General features: G+C 47.5%; 1 protein-coding gene across 1 annotated transcript in view; it reads right to left on the bottom strand.

Annotated features, from left to right (window-relative positions):
* Positions 1-1,721: 1,721 nt before the first annotated feature.
* Positions 1,722-14,205, bottom strand: part of LOC101930897 (twist-related protein 2-like) — a 43,728-nt gene continuing 31,244 nt past the window's right edge. The window contains exon 2 of the mRNA XM_005312358.4: positions 1,722-5,041. The gene's annotated coding sequence lies outside the window, so the exon portion shown is untranslated. The remainder of the gene's footprint in view (positions 5,042-14,205) is intronic.

The following is a 14,205-nucleotide window of genomic DNA, read 5'->3' as shown; positions in this document are numbered from 1 at the left end:
AATTTTGCTCCCGCTGGCGTAACTGCCCCGCTACGCTGACTGAATAACTCTATCTTCACGAGAGGCGGAGAGTCCAGTTATGTCTACACTAGAGCCCTTACAGTGGCACAGATGAACCAATACAGCTATGCCATTGTAAGATCTCTCACGTAGCTGCTCTGAGCCGACAGGAGAGAGTGCTCCTGTCAACGTAATTACACCTCTCCTAACAAGCAGCGGTAGCTAGGCCGGAGAGAGAAGCTCTCCTGCTGACATAACGCTGTGCACACTGCCACTTATGCTGCTGAAATTTATGTTGCTCAGGCAGGCTTTTTTCACACCCCCTGAGCATCACAACTTTTGCCGACATAAGTGGTAGTGTAGACATGGCCTCAGTGTCGATGTAGTTAGGTCGATGCAGCATTAATGTAGACGTTGCTTATATCGACTGTTAACTGGCTTTCAGAAGCCATCCCATAATGGCCCATGCGACAATACAAATAACACAAGCTCTCCTGCTGAGGGTGCACACTGCTGACACAAGGAGCAAAATGTAGACATGCACAATCAATGTAATTACTGCAGTGTCTGTATGGGGACCTAAGTTAGGTTGACTTAATTGTGTCGTGTAGACATTCCCCTAGTGTAGGCCAGGCCAGAGTGTTATAGCTAAATACAAGATAGAATGAATTGTGAGCATAAGTAGTTAACACATATTTCACGGACCATTCAAGGTGAGGTGGCCCTTTAACACCCTTCCAGTCATAACGGGGGAAGGAGGGGGAAAAAAACTGGCGGGGGGGAGGGTTGTTAGTAGGTTATAAATTCTTGTAATAAGCCATAAATCGAGTATCTGTATTCAGTTCATGACTTTTTGGGCCTAGCAAAGTTATGAATTTAAGCTCCCAAGCTTGTCTTTTGAAGGTGTTGTGCAGGTTTCCTTTGAGGATGAGGGCTGAGAAGTCAGATAGGGAGTATTCTCTTTGTGAAAAGTGTTCCCCCACAGGTAATAATAATGTGTTTACGTCTTTTATCATTTTTTCTGTTGTGAATTCATTTGAGAGCACTGTGATTCTCGTTTCACCCACATAGTTGTTGTTCGGGCATTTAGTGCATAAAAATGAGGTACACCACCTGTTGTGATAGGCATGTGTGTACTGATGGATTTTGCAAGGTGTGTTGCGGGTACGGGGGTGTTGATCATCGTAGTAGTAGAAATATGTCTGCAAGTTTTGCCTCTGTTGTTCTGACAGGGTCTGGTGTTGCTTTGAGTTGGTATCCTGGTCTAGAAGATTGTCAAACAGGCATTTTTCCCTATAAAAAGCTCTGGCCAGTCAAAGAGAAAGGGAAAACTATATTGTCAAAATAGAAGATTTGCTTAATACTTACATTTAAAAAGTTTTAACTTTTTCTGTGTCTGTAATATAATAAAATAATAATAACAACAATAATTGCTGTTATAAGAATTTGAAAAGGTTTTTTTCCCCTTTGGATTAATATTTCTAGATATTCTAAGTAATATGGTATTGTGCTTTTTTAATTAATCTCAACAGGACATTACTTTTTTAAAGCAGATTTTAAGCTATTTATCTTTAAATTTTTATCTTTTTTATTCTTTGATTAATGCTTGACAAGTTTAATTTAAAGGAGGCTTTTACGGCAATTTATACTTACAAAAATATCTGTGCCTTTATTTCAGATGCACCTTGAATCTTAGCAATAAATGAAGACATACTAAATCATATTTTAATATGATTTTTATTTATTTTAATGAACAATTAGATAGTTTGAAAACTGCTATCAGCTCATGAGGGTAGAGCATCCACCAGTTGTAATATGTAAAAAGTAAGGATTACATAGGGAAAAACACATTTAAGCTGGAAAATTCTTCCCAGACTTTCCGGTGGCTGGCAGCTAAAACTGAATGGCTGGAGCCTACAAAGAAATACACACATGCACTCATGTGAGTAATTCCATATGTTGCACCAGGACAATGCATGTGAATAAAATTTCATGTGCATAAGTATTAATGAATTAATGTAATTAATATATTAATAACCATTAATGTATTAATGGATACTTTTTCTGCTGTCTTACTCAGTTCAACCAATGGAATTGCAGTATGCAAATGAGGCTAGGCAGGGCAATGATTGGTGGAGTTACCTCTGATGTCACAATAAGGTTTGACTATCTTGGGTGTTTTTTGCATTGGTGCAGCTACAAGGGTGCAATCCCATGGTGCTGAAGGGGTATAAAAAGTGACTTGCACTGATGTGGGTAAACTCAGTTTGCTCGTCTGTCACTTGGGAACAGAATGGGGCTTGTAACACAATATTGCGCAGTTGTGTTTCCATATAGAGGCAGGAGATTGTATGGGCGCATACCCCCCCCAATTAATTATGATGAGATCTGTGGCAAGAGAGGGAGAGTGTGTTTGAAGAATACAGATTTTGTCATTTTTATCATTTATAGTCAAACAGGAACCAGAGTCTGCCTGGACTCCCGGCTGCTGGAAGGAGAACAACAGTTTCCCCCCTTTTCAGCAGCCACAGTTTGGTTTGCTGATGGTGGGGAAGATGTGGAGGCATTGTCTTTTTTCATGATTGCTTGTCCTCTGGGTTTGCACCTGAATGCGAGGAAACTGCCTGTTGTGTCTGGAGAATCAGGAGAAATAACCAGGGTCGTGCTGCAGCAGGAGATCCGGGTGGGGTTGGTTCCAGATATCCCAGATCCGGGGGGGTTGGAGCAGTTTTCAGCATCTGCATAGCTCTTGTCTTGGAGGGCAGAACTATTGTGCACAAAACATTGCTCAGAGAAAAGCTCATCCGTGTAAGAAATTAAGTGCTGGGACCCTCCATAGCAATCTGTCATTAGCTCAGTAAGTGTCCATGTGGAAATGCCCACACCTTTGCTATGTATCCTTCAGCCAAAGCGTTCACACTTGGGTGCCTAAAGAAATGGGCTGATTTCCAGAGGTGCCGAGACCTTTTGCTTCAGTAGCACACCAGATTTAGATGTGTAAATATGGATTTAGGCGCTGTGGCCTTGCTGCACAGCTGGTCCCTTCTAGACTGGGAAAGGACCAGTGCAGAGGTGCCTTATCAGTTAAGTTTAAAAGCAAAACCCTGGGGACCAGCATGGTTGTGATGCTGCAAATTCACTTGCTGCGTGTTGCATCCCTCCACCATCCTCTGTGGCTGTGAATGGTCTCTCAGCCTCACCTGGGTGCTGACGGAGCTTGGAGAGGTCACTCCTAACCTGCTCCAGAGGCAGTTTCTTAGTCTTGTCTAGTATCAGAGCTGGGCAAAAATTTCAATTTAAAATATCAGTAAACTCTCTAATTCTGATGGGAAAACCCCAGGAATTTGAATGTGAGATTTTTCTGCCCTTGATTTTCAACCAGCCAAGCTAGCAGAATCTACTGGCTCCAACCAACAGGATTGAAGTGGCAGGTCTCTGAGAAGTTTCTGATACAAGTTCTTATATGCTTAAGGGTTTGAATCTCTAAATCCCTGTTCGGGGGTTAGTGGGGAGGAATGTAGTAGGAGCTGCCACAAACCTCCAGCATCCGGTAGCACCAGGGCTTGCACTACTCTCTGGGGGAGGGGGACGTGTGGTATGACATCAGCCAGGCCAGCACCACCCACAACAAAGCACCTTATGTAGCACTCTGCGTGCCAGGCAGGGGCACAAATCATGATTTTATTTTCATGCAGGTTTGTTCAGAGGGCAGAGTCCTTACAGTGACATAATAACAGATGTTAAATACAGACAGGCCAAGGCTCTGCCTCGGTTATTAGACAAAGCCCTGGATGCTGTGTTTTTGCATTTCCAAAACTAGGAAGCTCTAAAGCAATGAGGACTGGATAGTCCTGGAAGTTCTCATCTCTTCTCTTTGCCCTCTGGAGTTTTCATTTTACCCACTATATGAATTGCCTTTCTAAGCAGCACTAAAGCAAGAAGCAAACAGTCTGCAAACGTGGCTGGACTGAGTCGTCATCCAGGAAATCGGCACATGCCAGTCCCAATGAGGAGCATGTGGTCTGTTGGCCAGCACTCGCTCTGCCCTTCATTGGCTCCACCCACTCACTCCCAGGAGAGCTGTGCTGGTAACTCACAAGGGGCGGAGACTAGATGAGGAAATAGGTCCAGGAAGAAGCTGCTTAATGCTATAGACAAAGGAACAGCTTAAGGTTCTAATAAGCATCTGGGTACATTTCTGGGGATGCCTGCACTGCCGCATAGTCCTCTAGTCTAGAGGAAGCAGCCAGCGGGCTTCAGCTACTGTGGAAGTTGGGATCATAAACTCCTCATTGGCAATTCCAGCACAGCTCACCGAAACCAGGAAATCAGTCTGACTTCTTTCTATGGCTTCTAGTATCTGACAAAATGGGAGGTGAGAAAAATGGGGGCTGCAGGGTGGCACAAATTGAGCCCTCTTATCTGGGCAGTTGTTGACGGCAAATGGGAGAGACTCCCAAGGGAATCCTGGCTGCTGTGGGAGGGCAGATTAAATGGGACACAGATAACTTCCAGGAGATTCTATTCTTGCGTTATCCAGTCCCGCTGCAGGATGTGTGGAGGAGACATGTCAGGGCTGATCCCATCAGCAGGCCAAGCACTGGGGACAAATGGGAGTGAATGGACCCTTTGGAGCCTTTCTGGTGGGTACCCAGGGCACTTGCAAAGCAGAAAGCTAGTACCAACAGAGAATTTGTTTTCCGCTATTCAAAAATAAATTATCTTCCAAAAGAGTTTTATACACACTATCCGGCAAGCTTGTTACAAGCCAAATGGTCCGGGCCTGGCTTGGATTTCTACCTCTTCTAGAGACCCAGTTTTCTCCAGGGTCTTTGTCAAAGGACAGAGGAATTGAGAGTGGTTCCTGTGCTGAGAAGTCATCGTGGTACCAAAGGGGTGCCTGCTCTCCTCCCCTCGCTGGGAGGCTGCTCAGGAGAAGAATAGCGTTGTTGGCTTTGGGGTGCTTTTTCTGGCGTAGTTGATGTTTTCTTTTGTTTGAGGCAGAAGCATGACGCTTGTTCACCCCTCATCCCAGGAGCACCTAAGGAGAGAGATCCAGAATGAGTCACAGCCGGGCAACCACCTGCAACAGCAATCACTTCGCGCCCAAACAGGGACTTGGTGAGTGGGTTTGAAAAGTGCTGTGTTCAGCACTTCCCACTGAGGACAATGGAGAGTCCCCTCCCCCCACAGAGAATCCCCCCTCTTCCCATGTAGAACCCCTATTCCCCCATGGAGTATCCCCCTGCCCCCAATGGATAATCCCCTTCTCGCCATGGAAAATCCCCCCACCCCCAATGGAGAATCCCCCTCCCTCCACAGAGCATCCACTGTCCCCAATGGAGAACCCCTCCCCCCCCCAAGGAAAATCCCCCTTCTTCCCATGAACAGTCCTCCCCACAGAAAACTCCCGATGCCCCCAGTGGAGACTCCCCCTCCCCCACCGAATGAGAAGTGGGGGCAAAAGACATATCTGGCTTCAAGACTAAGCTTGATAAGTTTATGGAGGGGATGGTATGATGGGATAGCCTAATTTTGGCAATTAATTGATCTTTGATTATTAGCGGTAAATATGCCCAATGGCCTGTGATGGGATGTTAGATGGGGTGGGATCTGAGTTACTACAGAGAATTCTTTCCTGGGTGTCCGGCTGGTGAGTCTTGCCCACATGCTCAGGGATTAGCTGATCGCCATCTTTGGGGTCGGAAAGGAATTTTCCTCCAGGGTAGATTGGCAGAGGCCTGGGTGTTTTTCGCCTTCCTCTGCAGCATGGGGCACGGGTCACTTGCTGGAGGATTCTCTGCACCTTGAGGTCTTCAAACCACAATTTGAGGACTTCAGTAGCTCAGACATAGGTTAGGGGTTTGTTCCAGGAGTGGGTGGGTGAGATTCTGTGGCTTGCGTTGTGCAGGAGGTCAGACTAGATGATCATAATGGTCCCTTCTGACCTTAAAGTCTATAAGGAAGCTCCCCCCCACTTCTGACTCAGTGTGCACTCTTCTGCAGCAACTGGGCTGTGCTTAGAGGTTTGCCACTTAAGGACTAGTCTGGCTTGACTATGCTGTCATATGAAAGCTGACAGGGCAGCAGCTGGTGGTGACTGCCTGCAGGTGTGTAGACAAGGCCACATCTGGCTAGCCCTCCATGCCAGCACACCTTGTCTGCCCAGAACGGGGCAGATGTCAGCATTACAGAGCAGCATTGGAACCACAGTGTGGTGTTGAAAGCCTGCTGACTGCGCTGCCCATTCGGTGCCTATTCTGGGACTGGAGGCTTTGGTCTGTAGAGCTGTCAAATAATCCCTCTCCCCAGCTGCTCAGTGACCCCAGTGAGCCAGGAACTCGGGGACTGTCAGCCCCCCACAGCATGGAACAGGGAGATGCTGTCAGATGGGCTCCCCAGAGGAAGTGTGGCACTGCAGTGACTGGGGGTCAGCCTTTGCTAACTGGCTGCACTGGTACCAGCGCTCCATGTCTGTCCACACTGCCTGTTTGTCCACACTGGTTCCTCACTCATTCGGGGAGATCCTGTTTCCCTCAGCCTTGTGGGGGATTGTGCCAAGTGTGCTGGGACTCACGGTGCTTGTGTGGTGACCAGGGCCAGCTCTGGCTTTTTTGCCGCTCCAGGCAAAAAAGCCTCCGGCCGCCCCCCCGCCCAGCGCGGCAGGGGAGGGCGGCCAGAGCGCTGGGGGAAGGTGGCCAGCCCGCTGCGGCTCCGCTCTCCCCGGCGGCCAGAGCGCCAGGGGAAGGCGGCGAGCCCGCCATGGCTCTGCTGTCCCCGGCGGCCAGAGCGCCGGGGGGAGGGCGGCGAGCCCCGGCCGTGGCCCCGCTCTCCCCGGCGGCCGGAGCCGGAGCACCGCACCGCCCCCTCCAGGTGCCGCCCCAAGCACAAGCTTGGTGGGCTGGTGCCTGGAGCCGGCCCTGGTGGTGACCTCACTAGGCCAGGCGATGCTAACTGAGGAGAGGCAGGGCAGGGGCAAACCAAGCCACTGGGCCAGGCGATGCTAACTGAGGAGAGGCAGGGCAAACCAAGACAAAAGGGATAATTTTAACTATTTAGAACTTTATAAAGCAGAACCCCCAAATTGTACCAGGAGCACAAATGATATAGACCAGGAGTAGGCAACCTATGGCACATGTGCAGAAGGCGGCACGCAAGCTGATTTTCAGTGGCACTCACCCTGCCCGGGTCCTGGCCACCAGTCCGGGGGGCTCTGCATTTTAATTTAATTTTAAATGAAGCTTTTAAAACATTTTAAAAACCTTATTTACTTGACATACAACAATAGTTTAGTTATATACACCTCTACCCTGATATAACGCGACTCGATATAACACGAATTCGGATATAAAGCAGTGCTCCAGAGGGGCAAGGCTGCTCACTCCGGTGGATCAAAGCAAGTTCGATATAACGCGGTTTCACCTATAATGCGGTAAGATTTTTTGGCTCCCGAGGACAGCGTTATATCGAGGTAGAGGTGTACTATAGATTTATAGAAAGAGACCTTCTAAAAATGTTAAAATGTATTACCTGCACGCAAAACCTTAAATGAGAGTGAATAAATGAAGACTCGGCACAACACTTCTGAAAGGTTGCCGACCCCTGATATAGATTATTATCAAAGACTCACTACTTATAATAATAAACTACAGATTACCAACTCATACACCTTGTGAGCGTGTAGCTGCTGTGCAGTTAATGCCAGCAGAACAAGAGATTACTCTGCATATAGTGTGCCACATCAGAGAAGAATAAATTTTTCCTCGCCTTGGCGGTAAGTCCAGCTCCCCTCTTGCTGTCCTGTTCTTTGCTTCTCTTCCCCTTGAAGTGCTCCTTAGATTCACTGTTCCTGTGGCTGTACCTCTTTTCACCAAGTTTATCCACCTTGTGGGCCCTCACTTGTCATTAGGCAACTTTGCACTGTATTCCATCAATAGATGTTCAGACAGTCCCTCTCTCTGGTCATGTACGTTAGGTTCTTTGTGAGTGGGCTTCTTGGTTATCATTTCCAGGATCTGTTTGCAGGATGTGTGATTGCGGAGCCATTGGCCATCATCTTTGAAAACTCATGGCGATCGGGGGAGGTCCCGGATGATTGGAAAAAGACTAATGTAGTGCCCATCTTTAAAAAAGGGAAGAAGGAGGATCCGGGAAACTACAGGCCAGTCAGCTTCACCTCAGTCCCTGGAAAAATCATGGAGCAGGTCCTCAAGGAATCCATTATGAAACACTTAGAGGAGAGGAAAGTGATCAGGAACAGTCAGCATGGATTCACCAAGGGGAAGTCGTGCCTGACTAATCTAATTGCCTTTTATGATGAGATAACTGGCTCTGTGGATGAGGGGAAAGCAGTGGATGTGTTATTCCTTGACTTTAGCAAAGCTTTTGATACGGTCTCCCACAGTATTCTTGCCGCCAAGTTAAAGAAGTATGGGCTGGATTAATGGACTGTAAGGTGCATAGAAAGCTGGCTAGGTCGTCGGGCTCAACGGGTAGTGATCAATGGCTCCATGTCTAGTTGGCAGCCGGTTTCAAGCGACGTGCCCCAAGGGTCGGTCCTGGGGCTGGTTTTGTTTAATATCTTTATTAATGATCTGGAGGATGGTGTGGACTGCACTCTCAGCAAGTTTGCAGATGACACTAAACTGGGAAGCGTGGTACATACACTGGAGGGTAGGGATCGGATACAGAGGGATCTAGACAAATTAGAGGATTGGGCCAAAAAAAACTTGATGAGGTTCAACAAGGACAAGGGCAGAGTCCTGCACTTAGGACAGAAGAATCCTATGCACTGTTACAGACTAGGAACCGAATTGCTAGGTAGCAGTTCTGCAGAAAAGGACCTAGGGGTCACAGTGGACGAGAAGCTGGATATGAGTTAACAGTGTGCTCTTGTTCTCAAGAAGGCTAATGGCATTTTGGGCTGTATAAGTAGGGGCATTGCCAGCAGATCGAGGAACGTGATCGTTCCCCTCTATTCGACGTTGGTGAGGCCTCATCTGGAATACTGTGTCCAGTTTTGGGCCCCACACTACAAGAAGGATGTGGAAAAATTGGAAAGAGTCCAGCGGAGGGCAACAAAAATGATTAGGGGTCTGGAGCACATGACTTATGAGGAGAGGCTGAAGGAACTGGGATTGTTTAGTCTCCAGAAGAGAAGAATGAGGGGGGATTTGATAGCTGCTTTCAACTACCTGAAGGGGGGTTCCAAAGAGGATGGAGCTCGGCTGTTCTCAGTGGTGGCAGATGACAGAACAAGGAGCAATGGTCTCAAGTTGCAGTGGGGGAGGTTTAGGTTGGATGTTAGGAAAAACTATTTCACTAGGAGGGTGGTGAAGCACTGGAATGCGTTACCTAGGGAGGTGGTGGAATCTCCTTCCTTGGAGGTTTTTAAGGTCAGGCTTGACAAAGCCCTGGCTGGGATGATTTAGTTGGGAATTGGTCCTGCTTTGAGCAGGGGGTTGGACTAGATACCTCCTGAGGTCCCTTCCAACCCTAATATTCTATGATTCTAACCCAGTTTTTTGATCAATTCCCTTGTTCACCAATTATATTTCCTTTCATTTTTTTCCCCTTGATACTCGCTCTCTGTTAAGTCTGTAGATTTTTTCTCCCGATATTTCCCTTCTCTAACAGTGCCTGCTCACATATCCAGGTCTGGTTGGTTGGTTGGTTTTTGTTTGTTTGTTAATTTTTTTGTTTCTCCTGACCTGAAATCTTCTTTCCTCCTTCTTGCTTACCAGTCTCCTACTTTTATTCTCCTGTTTTCCTTTTATCACTTCACCTCCTTCCCCAGCTCCGGTTCACCTGCTAGCTCAGCATCTCAATCCTTCTCCTTCTCTAACAGCTTTTCCATCTGCCCCTTCAGGGGGATTCCAAGTCCCCTCCCCAGCTCGAGCTGCCCATGCATTGGCCATGTCTCTCCCCAGGATAGTAGTCTGTGCTGCTGCATTGCAACTGCAGCACGTGCTAGTGCCAAGGGGTGGGGTATGACACCTGGGGGGCAGACAGAGGCACTGGTGCCATGCCTCTTCCTGTGCCTCTCATATACAGGAGTTTGCACCAAGGGCTCCCTGGGTCCCTGTGTTAACCTGGCTGCATTCCCAGTTTCTGTTCTTTGGCCTCACCCTCAAAGATTAGAAAGAAGAAAGCTCTGAGTGCGTCCTGCTGTCCTGTGCCTGCCACAATGAATGCATGGAAAGGGCACCCCCTGCCACCTATCATAGAGAGTCACTGGGCATCCCATAGCATGTACTGCACCCGCTGTTCCATACATCGCAGACCAGTACACAGAGCCTGCCCCAATACAGTGAGAAGGCAGTGTCCTCATTCCAACTGCAGGTCAACACATGGCACCCACTGTACCTCCAGTATAGCTCCATGGCACCCGCTATACCAACAGTGCACCCACTACATCTCCATGGCACCCGCTATCATAGAATCATAGAATATCAGGGTTGGAAGGGACCTCAGGAAGTCATCTAGTCCAACCCCCTGCTCAAAGCAGGACCAATCCCCAACTAAATCATCCCAGACAGGGCTTTGTCAAGTCTGATCTTAAAACCCTCTAAGGAAGGAGATCCCACCACCTCCCTAGGTAAACCATTCCAGTGCTTCACCACCCTCCTAGTGAAAAAGATTTTCCTAATATCCAACCTAAACCTCCCCCACTGCGACTTGAGACCATTACTCCTTGTTCTGTCATCTGCTACCACTGAGAACAGCCAAGCTCCATCCTCTTTGGAACCCCCCTTCAGGTAGTTGAAAGCAGCTATCAAATCCCCCTTCATTCTTCTCTTCTGCAGACTAAATAATCCCAGTTCCCCCAGCCTCTCCTCATAAGTCATGTGCTCCTGCTCCATGTGCTTTACCTCCCCGGCACCCACTCTACCTCCAGTATAGCTCCATGGCACCCGCTATACCTCCCTGGCACCACTATACCTACAGTATAGATCCATGGCACTTGCTCTACCTCCAATGCACCCACTTCATCTCCATGGCACCCACTACACCCTCTCTAAACCTCATGACACATAGTACCCACCCCCTCCACATACCACAGACTGATGTGGCCCCTGTCCCTGTTACCATCTCATACAAGGAGGAATGAGACACTCCCATGTCTCCTGCCTCAAACAAGTATGTGGCAACCTGCACCACACAGAGTCATCTGCCAAAAAACGGTGTGTGGAATCCTGGTAACACCTGCCATTGAGTTATGCATGTCACCTCCTCCATTGTCACTCATCGCAGCTGAGCCATAACAGCCTACCTAGCACCAAATATCACTCTCTGCTGCAGAAAGGAAATGCCAGCCCCAATATCACTGACCACAGATGGGCCTTTGGCAGCCCCAAGCCAATTGCAGGTGAGCACAAGGCACCAAGCATATCACCTCCTGCCAATGGACTCATGGCACCCCAAGTCTGCTTGCTACAGTCGAGTGCATGGTACCCTGATGCCACCAACTTCAGAAGGTGCAAGAGAGCCCAGCTGGCACCTGCTGCAAAAGGGTGCGTGCCCCCACACTCTGCCTTCCACAGATGGCACATTAGCAACCTGTAAACACCTGCCATGAAATGGCACGGACACCCACAGAGCACCTTCTGCAGTAGGGAGCATTGTATCTAATTTAGTTGGGGATTGTTCCTGCTTTGAGCAGGGGGTTGGACTAAATGACCTCCTGAGGTCCCTTCCAACCCTGACATTCTATGATTCTATCTATATACCCTCTGCTTCAGCTGGGCACCTGCCTATGAGGCACATAAAGCCACAGAGCAACCCTTCTGGGTCTTGGTGTTTAGTGGCAGAATGGGAACTGGGAAGGGACCCCAGGGCACAATGATGGGCCCTGGCTCACTTCTTTACCATGATACCAGGCTTTCCTTGCACCTCATGCTGTGCCACTAGGAACAATCACACCCACTCTATTTAGTGTGGAGCAGTAAAAATTCAAATAAATCCGTAACAGTGAAAGTATAGCACCCACTAGCACCAGCTCCAGCACTCTCCACCCCCTTCCAATCTGTGGGTTCTACAATAAGGCGCAAGTCTTGCTCTCAAAAATGTACTTTCCTGAGGGCAAGTTTAGACTTAAAATGCTGCATTGGCGCAGCTGCACCGATGCCACTGTGCCACTGTGTGACGTTCTCCTGGTGATATCTGGACCAGTGGTCTGCTAGGTCACTCCAATCCTCGACTCTGGGACCCAGCCTTACCCTGCTCTGCTGTGAGAACCCCCACTCCTGGACTGTTCACGCACAGCCTCTGGCATGTAACTGCTCCTTGGACTGTGCAACCGAATGACACTAGCCAATATCTCTGGTATCAGACACAACCCTAGGAACCTCCGTCTTGCAGTGTCCAGTTATGCCCGCTGGATGCTGCAAGCTTTGTCAATTTAAGAAAGAAATTGATATGTACCAGGCTGGTTATCCCAAAGGGAGTTTCTGACACGCTTCAAACCAAACGCACTGCTTCAGGTAGAATAAACAAACAAATTTATTAACTACAAAGATAGATTTTAAGTGATTTTAAGTCAAAGCATAACATGTCAGATTTGGTCAAATGAAATAAAGGCAAAATGCATTCTAAGCTGATCTTAACACTTTCAATGCCCTTACAAACTTAAATGCTTCTCACCACAAGCTGGCTGGTTGCTCTTCAGCCAGGCTCTCCCCTTTGATCAGTGTTTCAGTCGCTTGGTGGTGATGTCTGTAGATGGAGGTGAAAGAGAGGAAGAGCATGGCAAACGTCTCTCCCTTTTATCATGTTCCTTCTTCCCTCTTGGCTTTGCCCCCCGCCCCCCCAGGGTCAGGTGAGCATTACCTCATTGTAGTCCCTACTGACCGAAGGAAGGGGGGTGACTCACTCGAGAGTCCAAGAGACTCTTTGTTGCTACCTAGGCCAGTGTCCTTTGTTCCTGTGAGTCTGGGCTGGGTTTGTCCCATACATGCCCTGATGGGGTGTGATCTGCCCCCCTGCTCTTGGAGAGTTTTGCCTGGGCCTGTTTTAAGCCATGAGGACACATTTTCAGCCTCATAACTATATACATGAAATTACAATCTATAACGTTACTATAACATCACGGTAACAACAATTACTAGAACAACAATGCTCAGTGCATCATGAGCCTTCCAAAGACACCCAACATGACAAACTTTGCATTGGATACCACACAATCATTTTATGAGGATGAACGTGGGGGTGTAGGGTGTTCCCATGAGGTACAGAACGTCACACACTGTAGCACTTAAATGAAGACATTCCTATGCCAGAAGGAAAGCTCCTCCCATTGGCATAGTTAATCCACCTACCCGCGAGGCGATAGCTATATCGAAGGGAGAAAGTCTCCTGCTGACATAGTGCTTGTCCACACCAGGAGTTAGGTCGGGGTGTGGATTTTTCACACCACTGAGCGACATAGATTTACCAATATAAGTCTGTAGTCTAGGCCTGTCTGTCAATGATAACTTGGAAAAAAATTATCTTGAATGCTTATGGATCAATGTCTTATCAGATAAAGCGCAAGATGGTTTATTAGTTGGTGTCTGCTACAGACCACCAAATCACAGTAGGGAACAGGATGACCATTTTCTTATGCACCCATCTATAATATGTAGGGGGGGAAGCTGCATGGTCATGGGGGATTTCAATTTGAGTGACACATGCTGGAGGTCTCATGCTGCCGACACTAAAACATCCTTGGAATTTCTAAACATTCTAGATAACAATTTCCTAAATCAAAAAGTGTTGCATCCAACAGAGGAGAATTCTATAGCAGACCTTGTCCTAAAAGATATAGAGTAACTGATCACAGAACTAAAAGTTAAAGGTACCTTTAAAAGGGCCAATTTTCCAAAGCTGAAAACAATTATGAGCCAACTCAACTGGGAGGAAGAATTTAATCAGAAAAATGTGAATGATAATTGGAAATTACGAACACTCTACTAGATGCCTAAAAAGCCACAATCCCACAATGAGGAAGACAGCCATATTGGTTAAAATAAAACTGGTTTAGAGAGGAAGTGAAGGCAGCTATAAAATATAGCATATAAGAAATGGAAGAAAGGGGAAGTTTATAGTAATGAATATAAAAGAAGCTGGAAATGTCAAGTATAAGGGAAGCAAAGGAATACACGGAAAAAATCTATGGTCAGCAGCGATAATGTAAAGCATTTTTTAAATATATTAGGAACAAAATAA

Source organism: Chrysemys picta, chromosome 22 (assembly GCF_011386835.1).
Source record: "Chrysemys picta bellii isolate R12L10 chromosome 22, ASM1138683v2, whole genome shotgun sequence".
NCBI lineage: Eukaryota > Metazoa > Chordata > Testudines > Emydidae > Chrysemys > Chrysemys picta.
Note: the sequence above shows the minus strand (reverse complement) of the source record. Positions and strands in the feature narration are given on the sequence as shown.